At 46.4% G+C, this 11,584-nt stretch overlaps 1 long non-coding RNA gene across 1 annotated transcript in view; it reads right to left on the minus strand.

The window, feature by feature from the left end:
* The window catches only part of LOC144325204 (uncharacterized), a 76,767-nt gene extending 65,913 nt beyond the window's left edge, over positions 1 to 10,854 (minus strand). The window contains exon 1 of the long non-coding RNA XR_013390530.1: positions 10,632 to 10,854. This is a non-coding gene — a long non-coding RNA (uncharacterized LOC144325204). The remainder of the gene's footprint in view (positions 1 to 10,631) is intronic.
* Between the last annotated feature and the right edge of the window lie 730 nt (positions 10,855 to 11,584).

The following is an 11,584-nucleotide window of genomic DNA, read 5'->3' on the forward strand; positions in this document are numbered from 1 at the left end:
GCCTGATGAGCTGCACCCAAGGATTCTAAAGGAGCTTGTGGATGTAATCTCAGAACCTCTGTGTCTACTATCTTTGAGAATTCTTGAGGAACAGGTGAGGTCCTCACAGACTGGAGCCACGCAAATGTTGTCCCCATCTTCAAAAAGAGGGGAGGAAGGAGACCCAGGTAACTATTGACTGGTGAGCTTCACATCGATACCAGGAAAGGTTCTGCAACAGATAATTAAACAATGATGCTGCGATGGCAAAAACCCAGCATGGATTTCTCAAAAACAAGTCATGCCAGATAACTGTGACTTTAAGGATGAATGGGAACCCTTTACAAAGTATCTGAAGATGCACCAAAGTGAACTGGACTCCTTGGCAGGTTTTGAATAAACATTCACAAACTTTTTATTGATAATAATCAGCTAAATAGTTTGAGGATCTATACAACTTTGTAACATGCAGAAAACAGCAGTCTCAGAGAAACCAAAGACTGGAACTGAGGGAAGTCGGGGGGTGGGGGGGTTGTGTGGGAGGGGGAGAGGGAGGAAAAATGGGGGGGGCAAGGATGATATGTTTTTTGGATAATATGTCTTGTTTTAATTTTGAATAAATAAAATTAAACAAAAAACAAGTCATGCCAGACAAAACTTCATTTCTTCTTTTGATAAGAGATGCAAGCTTGGTGGATCAGGGGGATGCTGGGGACATAGCATATCTTGATTTCAGTAAGGCTTTTGATAAAGTCTCCCATGCTGTTCTTGTGGGGAAGCTGGTAAAATGTGAGCTGAATGAGTTAACTGTTAGGTGGATTTGTAGCTGGTTAACTGACCAAACCCAAAGAGTATGCACTAATGGTTCCTCATCACTCTGGAAAAAAGTAGGGTGCCACAGGGTTCTATCCTGGGCCCGTTGTTGTTCAGTGTCTTGATAAACAGCTTGGATGAAGGAATGGAGAAGGTGCCCTTCAAATTTGCAGATGACACCAAATTTAGGATCACCGTATTTCCAAAAGTAAAACCAGCGCCGTTTTTTGAATGTCTTGCCTAAGATCCAGGACAAAGCGACACCCCACCCCCTCAATTCCACCTTTGAAAACCCAGTAACGTCTGGGAAAATTCAGATGTATGGCAGCCCTAACAAAACTGGGAGGGGTAGCTAATGCCTCAGAAGACAATATCAGGATTCAATATGCCCTTAACAGATCAGAGAACTAGGCCAAAACTGAATTTCAATGAGGACAAACATAAGGTTCTACACTTAGCCAGCTAGATCAGGGGTCAGCAAACTTTTTCAGCAGGGGGCCAGTCCACTGTCCCTCAGACCTTGGGGGGGGGCAGACTATATTTGGGGGCGGGGGGTGAACAAATTCCTATGCCCCACAAATAACCCAGAGATGCATTTTAAATGAAAGCACACATTCTACTCATGTAAAAACACGCTGATTCCTGAACCATCCGTGAGCCGGATTTAGAAGGCGATTGGGCCGGATCCGGCCCCCGGGCCTTAGTTTGCCTACCCACTGTTAGGATATAGCAGATTGTCTAAGGTTGTTAACAGAGAACAACTTAAGATTTATGTACAGAGGTTGCAATTGGATTGAACCACAGGTACTACAGGTTACACGGAAAGGGGGAGGATGTTAGGATATAGTTCCGTTCCACCTTAAAAGAGTACAGACTGTTGTGTGTCACATGCCTGTTTACTTCCAGCACAGTCTGCTGGGAACTTCCGTTTTGTATATTGCTTTTGCTTTTAGCTGTTTGCTGGACACGAAGGGAAGCAGACATGTTTGTTTTTTCCTTTGTTCCTGAATTATGCTGAATAAAATGCTGTAAATACTGCTTACACATGGCTCTGTCCGCCTCTTCCGTTGTGAGATTTATTTACTCTGCTGATAGAGCGTGCCGAGTCTCTAAACGTATCTGAGGCTTGTGTCGCTGTTCCAAGGGAGACCGGTGATCGCCCGGCTGCTGGCCGGTGGCTGGAGCCAGCTGGGGGGGTCTGCCTGATGCCCCCATCTCGCCGGCAGTATCCAAACACCCATGCCCTAGATTGACAGTGGAACATTTGAAAATGATCTAGGGGTCTTAGCAGACAAAGCCACTTCTGAGCTGGAGAGGAGGTGGGGTTGCGGGCTTCACGCCCACCCCCACGTGCGCAGGGGCTGGCTCACAGCCCCCGCGAGACTGAGGGGAATCCTCGACTGCATCATCTCCCCTGCCAGCCAATTGGCTGGCTTGGGAGGCATGGCCCGCCCTATTTAGGGCCGGCGCGGCCGAGGCTCGACCTCTTTTCGTCGCTCCAGCTGTTCCGGTTTCCCATCCCTCCCATCCTTTAGGCAGGCTCTCTGACCTTGCTATGGACTTCGGTTGGTCACCGTCATGGGGCCTGGTAGGAATTTTTTTCCACTTGGCAAATTGGCTCCAGCCATTTGGTTTTTCGCCTACCTCGTAGCAACTCGTCACAACTCTGCGGCATTGGTGGTTAGGCATTGGTAAGGGGCATTGTTATGCAAATGAGGGGGGGAGGAAGTGCCATCACCTCCCCCACATTGAAGGGTAGTCCAATAAAGGATTCCAGGGGGCGTTGCCCTGTCTGAAGCCTATGGAGGTGTGGGTCTAAGGTACGCCCCCGAGCGGTGACCCCGTAGGAGCTCCTAGTTGACGTGCATCAGCAGGACTCCCTCTTCTGGTGGTTAACCCTTTCCGGTCTTCATGCACTCGGGCTGAAGCTGGATAGTCAATAGGACCAATGCCTAAGCCAATACCACTCATTCCTGTAATCAATAAAGTTGTGGCCTAATTTCGCCCATTAACCTAAATCATGGTGTCTTGTGTCTTTATTTCCACCGGGGGGAGGTGGGAACTCGCCACACAACAAGTTTAACATGAGTCAACAGTGTGATGCAGCAGCAAAAAACCAATTGCTATCCTCGGCTGCATCAACAGTATAGTATCCTGATCACACTATTCTGCCTTGGTCAGACCACACCAGTTCTGGGCACCACAGTTGAAGAAGGACGTTGAAAAGTTGGAACGTATTCAGAGGAGGGTGGCCAAGATGATCAAGGGTCTAGAAACCAAGCCTTATGAGAAATGGTTGAGTGTGTTGGGTATGTTTAGCCTTGAAAACGGGAGATTGAGAGAAAATATGATAGCCATCTTGAAATATCTAAAGGGCTGTCACATGGAAGATGGAGCATGCTTGTTTTCTCCTGCTCCAGAGGGCAGGACTTGAACCGATGGACTCAAATTATGAGAAAGGAGATTCCAATTAAATATCAAGAAGAACTTTCAGGTGGTAAGAGTTGTTCAGCAGTGGAATGGACTCCTTCAGAAGGTGGTAGACTCTCCTTCATTGGAGGCTTTTAAGCAGATGTTGGATGGCCATCTGCCATTGATGTTTTGGTTGAGATTCCTGAATTGCAAGGGATTGGACCAGATGGCCTTTGGGGTCCCTTCCAACCCTACAATTCTATGATACTATGAATCATGCAACTGAGAGGGTATGATCAACAGAGTACTTACTCATGTCCACCACTACAAGTTAGGTGAAAAAGCAGTATGCAGGTATCATAAATAACAAATGGTAAGTAAGAGAGGGAAGACTACATGGATAGCTCAGTTGGTTAGAGCATGGTGCTGATAATGCCAAGGTTCGATCCCAAATGGGACAGCTGCAAAGTCTTGCTTTGCGTGGGGTTGGCCTAGGTGATCCTCAGGGTCCTTTGCAACTCTACAATGTTGTGATTTCTATGGCTCCCGCTCTTTTGACAACCGACCATTGTCCACACCTTGCAGTGGGAAATAAGGCGAGTCCCCAGGCAACGTGGCCAATTTGATCGGCCCAAGGCATGCAAGCTCCACCCCCCAGTCGTTCTTAGACTCCTTATTGGGTGAGTAACGCAGCCAAGCAACACAGTTGGAGCCTTCCACCTCCCTGGCTGGCAGGCAGGGAGGGAGAGGAGCTGCTTCCTTTGAAACCTGGGAAATTTAAGGGACATCATCAATAAGGGACAGCAGCGGGACATGGTACTGGAATAAGGGAGTTTCCCGCCAAAGAAGGGACAGTTGACAGCTATCCAAGGAGGTTCTGCTGTATCATATACTCTCCACTGTGCTTATTCCTTCCTTTGCATCCTTGTTGGAAACTGTTGCAGACATCCCATCGCGTTAAGCAAAAAACTAATTGATAACCTGAGTGCAGCTCTCTGTCGTTCTACATCTGGTGCCACCGACTGGCATTCGCGACAAGCGAAACTCCCGTGACTTTGCACTCCAGCCCTTTTGTTTCATGGGGAAACGTAGTGAGATTCTCGTGGGAAACAGATGCTCAAGCACCCTATTCACAGCATGCTCCCTTAGGCCTAAATATGTTCTCCGTTTGCTAGTAAGTAAAAGAAGCATTTAACATTACCGGCAATGATGGAAGATAACTTTTACCACAGTGGTTTGCATATTTTGCACTTAATTTGTAAGCTTCTTTGTGTACTTCTTACAGATTTTGTAGGCTTCCGGCCATGGAGGTAGCTAAGCTCTGCCAGCGGAGCTCCAATTCTGAGATAATGGAAGCGAGGAGACTGCTTCACAAGTCCAGAGAGCCAGTGTGGTGTAGTGGTTAAGAGCAGTAGTCTCGTAATCTGGGGAACTGGGTTCACTTCCCTGCTCCTCCACATGCAGCTGCTGGGTGACCTTGGGCCAGTCACACTTCTTTGAAGTCTCTCAGCCCCACTCACCTCACAGAGTGTTTGCTGTGGGGGAGGAAGGGAAAGGAGAATGTTAGCCGCTTTGAGACTCCTTCGGGTAGTGATAAAGCGGGATATCAAATCCAAACTCTTGTGGGCCCAGTTGCATGATGCACAGTTTCTTTCGCCAAGCCTGGCTTGACCATGGCAGCCAGAGCAGTAAGAGCTGTTCAGCAGTGGAACAGACACCCAAAAGAGGTGGTGGACTCTCCTTCCTTGGAGGTTTTTAAACAGAGTTTGGATGGCCATCTGTCAGGGATGCTTTATTTGAGATTCCTGCATTGCAGGGGGTTGGACTAGATGGTTTTTGGGGGTCCCTTCCAACTCTTAGATTCTCTGCAGCAATGCAAACATTGATGTCAGGTTCTGGAATTAATTTTAGGAGTTTTAGGAACTGGATTTCGAAGGAGAGAAATGTACGGCAGGGCAAACTGGAGGAATAATGAAGCAACGAAATGTGGGTGGGTGGGAGATCTGCTTGTAAACTGAGATAACTTTATACAATAGCTAAGGGCCATAGCTCAATGGGAAATAATCCATATCTGAAATCCTGGGCTGTGAACACACCAAACATTTAAAGCATATTGCCTCTCCCCAAGAACCCTGGGAGCAGAACATTAATTCCCAGCATCCTTAACAAAGTACAGTTCTTGGGGGGTGGGGAGAAACTTGTAGTTTAATTGTGCCTTAAATATACGGTATACAAAGCTTTAAAAAAAGAATGGGAGAAATTCACATTTTATCTGAGAGACCATTGTAAACAAATGAAAACATTAGCAGATTTTTAACAACGCTTGTAATGGGGGAAAAACTTTGGATAATATAGATTTAAAATATAGAGGATGAAATAATATGCAGTTGAAAAGGATAATATAAAGACCCACGGAGGGAATGGAGGGGGAAGTCTGAGACTCAAGAGAATCTTGCATTTCGAGTGTATTTGCATGTCGAGGTCCCCAGGGCCACCCCAATAACCCACACATCACACAGACATTTTTGTTTAAGGTTTTTGGCATAATTTTGGCCTCAATTTTATTAAAATACAAAAATGTGAGTGGTTGCTTAGGCATTGGTTGCGACTATCTGCCCCCACCATGGGGGACAGACTGACATTCCGCATGCCTGCAAAAGTCAGAAAAGGGGAATACACTTGGGGGTAGCGACGGAGCAGGGAACCTGCCCTCAGCCCTCCCCAAATGCAACCAGGAGCTCTTGCAATGGCCCAAGCCCCCTTGACTGGTTAGACAAGCAATAGTTAGCCCCTGATTCCTTTAACGGAATCCCTTGCAGCAGCAGCATTAGAGGGGCAGGCACAGCCAATCCATGCCCCTCAACCAACCAAACCATAAACCAATGCCTAACCGCGAACCTTACAAGTTGTGACGATTTGCTACGCAGTAGGCAAAAACCAAATGGCCCCAGCCAATCAGCCAGATGGACAAAATTCCTACCGGGCCCCTGCCCCAAGAGCAGACGACCCCATGACAGGCATAGCAAGGTCAGAGCGAACAACCCTAAATATAGGGAGGGGGGGGGGAGGAAGCCCTAGCCTCGTGCAAAGAGTTTTAGCATTTCTGGCTGTCTATCAACAAATGGCAACATTAACTTCTTCCCAACAACAAGGAAAGCCCAATCGCATCAGTGGCCAACAATCAATTAGCCCACCCCCATCTTTGGAGTGTCCTGGCGGCCCCCACCGCAACACGTGCTCTCCACGAAGGAGAACATGCTTTGTGATATTGTTGGAGTTTTATATTTGTAAAATTAAATAAAATGTTTGCAAGTACAAGCAGCCCTGGAGAGGCGTTGCTCTCTATACTGTAGGCGAAACTGAACAAGATGAATCCATAGGAAAACTTGTTACAGGGCAGCTTCCCGTGTTTCTGTGCACATAACATGACACCACTTTCACTCGATGTGCGGCTACAAATCATTGTATAAATTTACCAAGTGATCAGCTTGAGTGGAAGAGCAAATGTTTCTTTCCGCGCGGGGGGGGGGGGGAAAGTAAGCTGGGAAGGTCGAGATGGCCGGCAGCACTCCAGTATATACAGTTGTCACTGATATAATGTAAAGTCAGCCTCGGCTCTTTGATGTTCCATAAACATGTCATTTTGAGCGGAGTCAGTTTTGCAGGCATTTCATCAGCAGAGGCACAACAAACAGCTCCAATTATGCTCCATCACTGTTTATCCTTTACCTCTTTAAAATGCCCATCTATTACCAGCAGGGTGGTTTGCAATGTTTAGTCTCCAGTGAAGATGATATTTAAGGACCCTCAAGCCCTCGGGCAAATTCGCTCCTTCTTTCTCACTTTAATCCTCCGGCTTAAGCAGAGCATGGTGTGGAAGAGGGGAGCGAAAGCCCTCTCGAACGTTGCCTTCAAACATGTAACACGTTTAGACAGAGGTGCATTCAAAGATCCCTGGAAATCACAACTGGAGAAGGAAAGTGTTTCCAGGGTTATAGCCTAGTTGAAGGCAGTTTTTAAAAATGAAAAAAAAATGAAAAGAAAAGAAAGGTTGTATCACGATGCAAACCTATTCAGGAAGCCCAAACTATATTTTAAAAAATAAGTTTATAATTTGTGTGTCCTTGTTTGTTGATTTGATCCTTTTCTACATTGTGACTTGCCATTATTTTTATTAATTATAGTTTGGTAATTATTTATCCTAACTGTTAAGTATAAACTGTTTTATTATCATTTGCTGAAATTTAATTTTCTGTTTACTATTACATTCTAATGGATTAGTGAATATCGCTTTATTTTAAAGTTATGTTTTTGACTTTTTGTATTGGATCAGATTGTTATTAGCTGTGTGATCTTTGCTGTCTATTTTGCTGTTTCTTCAGTTTGTCAACTGCCTTGTGTATAGCACATAGCTGTCAACTGTCCCTTATTTGGCGGGAAAGTCCCTTATCCCAGCGCTGTGTCCCGCTGCTGTCCCTTATTGATGATGTCCCTTAAATTTCCCGGGTTTCAAAAGAAGCAGCTCCTCTCCCTCCCTCCCTGCCAGCCAGGGAGGAGGGAGGCTCCAGTTGTGTTGCTTGGCTGTGTTGCTCACCCAATAAAGAGTCTAAGACTGGGGGGGGTGGAGCTTGCATGCCTTGTGCCAATCAAATCGGCCACGTTGCCTGGGGACTCGCCTTTGCTCAGCGCTTCCCAGCGGAGAGGTGCCAGCGGTTTCCCTTGCTGCATCCCCTTTGCCGGGTTGCTGCGCTGTGGGAACCACCGCTTGAGGCTTCGTTTGGCTGCTGGCTGGGCTTTCTGCCTTTGGCTCGGAGGGGCTCAGAAGTTGAACATACCTGTGCCCCTTGGAAAATCCCTTATTTTGGCTGCTGATCCCTTATTTTCGAGGTTGCTGGTCCCTTATTTTCAAATCTGTAAGTTGACAGCTATGGTATAGCAATCTAGAAAGGCGGTATATAAATTAAAAGTGAAATGAAATGAAAAAGAATATGGGTAGCTGTCATACCAAAACCATCCCCCTGGGGGCCTTTTTCCACTCCAAGGGCTGAATTGCCGCATGGCTATCCTTCAAAGCAGTCAATAGAGCATGAGGCTCTTAATCTCAGAGTCACGGGTTTGAGCAGCGTGTTGGGTAAAAGATTCCTGCATTGCAGGGGGTTGGACTAGATGATTCTCGTGGTGTCTTCCAATTCTACAATTCTATGATTCTGTGCCAGTTTTGGGTGGGGCCACACACAAAGACACTATGCTCTGGTTCACTAAGCTAAGCTACAGTTTAGCGCAGGCATGTCCAAAGTCCATTTCGGGGGCCTAATCCGGCCTGCCGGTCGGTTTAATCCTGTCCCTGTGGCAGTTTATTTCCTGTGTTAAAATTGTAAAAAAAACCCTCAACAACTTCAACCCTAAAAAAGCCCAACAACTTCAATCCTAAAAAAAGCTAAACCACAATTTTGGTTGGCCCCTTGGTCTCCCCTCACGGCCCTTCACTTCATCAAATCTGGCCCTCTTTGAAAAAAATTTGGACACCACTGGTTTAGCAGGTATGACCAATTGTGAGTGTGCACACAACTGCTTTGCACTACCCCTGCTCCTCCTGCTGATGCTGTGTTACTATGGATATAAGCCACCAATTGAGGCCAATTGGGAATCCCACAACCAGGACTCATCTAGGTACTCCATTAGCAGGGCCGGCCCACCCATGAGGCAAGGTGAGGCGATCGCCTCAGGCAGCAGGTCCACTGGGGCAGCAAATCCCGATGTCGATCTTCCTTCCCCCTTGTTCCTGGTGTAGCTCTTCCCTGGCAGGGAAGGGGCGCCATTTGGGGGTCTGCCTCAGGCGGCAAAATGGCTTGGGCTGCCCCTGTCCAATAGACTGTGCCAACCTTTCCACAGCAAGTATGAGTGAATTTACTTTATTACGGTCACAGACCACCATAAGCAAATCATCTAAATAAATAGCATAACAGTATCTCGTAAGCGGATGATTATTAAATAAATGGGAGCAAGAACCAAATGTGTAGATTAAAACATATACATAGATCACTTGATTAGACATAGGTAATGGATGAGTAAAAACTGATAAGAGAAATCAAAAGAGATCAGTTAAAAGCAGTTATATGGGGTGGGGTTCAGAAGTACGGATCTAACAATATGAGCCTTCAATTTAGGACTGATCTGTAGCATAAATCATCCTTCGACAAATATCTATCATGGCAGCACAAAATCTGGCGACTAAATATGTGACTTCTGGGCTTTCGTCCTGTAGTAATAGGAAGATGTAGTGCAAGTAAGGTAAAGGTAAAGGGACCCCTGACCATTAGGTCCAGTCGTGACCGACTCTGGGGTTGCAGCGCTCATCTCGCTTTATCGGCCAAGGGAGCCGGCGTACAGCTTCCGGGTCATGTGGCCAGCATGACTAAGCCGCTTCTGGCAAACCAGAGCAGCGCACGGAAACGCCGTTTACCTTCCCTATTTATCTACTTGCACTTTGATGTGCTTGCGAACTGCTAGATTGGCAGGAGCAGGGACCGAGCAATGGGAGCTCACCCTGTCGCAGGGATTCGAACCGCCGACCTTCTGATCCGTAAGTCCTAGGCTCTGTGGTTTAACCCACAGTGCCACCCGCGTCCCTGTAGTGCAAGTAAGTGCAAGTAAATGCAAGTATCTTCTGGGTTGGGAACCACTCACTCTCAAGGCCACCATCTTGCTAGGACTCATTTTCAGTTTCTTGATGCTCATCTAGACCACCACATTGAGGAACCAGTCTAGAGTCTGTACAGTCACACCTGATTCAAATGTTGCAGTAAATAAAGCTGGCTGTAACCGGGGTACCAATGCGCCAGATCTCCCAATGCCCACTCCCATTGGCTTCATTTAGGCATCAAACAGGATTGAGGGTAGGTTGGTAGTGCCCTGTGGCACACCACAACACAATTGCCAGATGACAAGGTCACCCAATGCCATTGTCTGGATCCAGGAGTGGAACTGCAGTGCCCTCAACATCCATCCCACAGAGTCAGTTCAGAAGGATGCCATGGTCAATGTTCTCAATATCCACCGAAAGATCAAGTAAGAGTAACAGGCTCACTGTCCCCACTGTCCCTGTCTTAATAAAGTTCATCCATCTGGCAACCAACACTGGTTTGGTTCCAAAGCCAGGTCTGGATCCAGACTGGAATAGATCTAGATAATCAATTGGTAAGTCTCTCATTATGGACCAGTCTTGGCCTTCTGTATTTGTCACAAGAAATATCCAATACCTAGGGTTGCCCTATACCAAATGTAAAAACCCGAAAGTTGCTGAGCTTTGATGAAAGAGGATGCTCATCAAATTTACAGATGACACCACCGGAACTGTTGAGTTTTTTCTAAAGGGAAAACCCTAAAGTTGTTGAGATTTTTTTTACAAAGAAAGCAAAAAACATTACTTTTCAATTGACTTGCCTAAGATCCAGGACTGAGTGCGCCTTTCGGAAATTCAACCCGGACATCAATTCTGCCTTTGAAATCCCAGTAACGTCTGGGGAAATCTGGAGGGACCCAGTAAACTTTTCATATAAGCAGGCTCCAGATCTATAACCGCTTGGGTGCTTTCAATAAATGCAAAGTTACAGGGCAGAGAACATCTCATCCAAACACACTTCAAAGCGAAAAAACACAACGAACCTAGACATTTATGGCATAATCCTCTTTAAGTTAGAAGAGCCAATAAAGTCAGCTCCTCCTTATTGGCTGTTAACCACAATAACCTACTCAATTTCATCTTTTGTACATGTCATACGGAGATTTTCATTTTACTTTATTGACTAAGAAATACCCGGTTTTCTGGCTGGAGCTTATTATGTAAAGGCAGCATAAAAGGACTCATTACTTTTTAACTACAAGCAGAGAAGGAAGCAGTGTGCGTGTGTTATTTTGCTGGAAAGACTCCATACAGTAGCATTCCAAGCTATGGGCAATATGGACTTTTGGTGTGCAAAACTGTGGAAAGCTATATCAGAACTACAATCTCAGGCACAAGGTTGTGGGGTAGAGAGTAGGATGCTTGGTTTTAAGCCTGTCAACAAGAACTGAAGCCTTGCTGCAATCGTACATGCACAGCATAATAGGCTTAGGCTAAAGGACTATCTAAGGGACGGGGGTGGCGCTGTGGGTTAAACCACAGAGCCAAGACTTGCCGATCAGAAGGTCAGCGGTTTGAATCCCCGTGACAGGGTGAGCTCCCGTTGCTCGGTCCCTGCTCCTGCCAACCTAGCTGTTCGAAAGCATGAAGTACACGTAGATAAATAGGTACCGCTCCAGCGGGAAGATAAACGGCGTTTCCATGTGCTGCTCTGGTTCGCCAGAAGCAGCTTAGTCATGCTGGCCACATGACCCGGAA

The sequence above is a fragment of the Podarcis muralis genome, chromosome 1, assembly GCF_964188315.1.
Source record: "Podarcis muralis chromosome 1, rPodMur119.hap1.1, whole genome shotgun sequence".
Lineage (NCBI taxonomy): Eukaryota > Metazoa > Chordata > Lepidosauria > Squamata > Lacertidae > Podarcis > Podarcis muralis.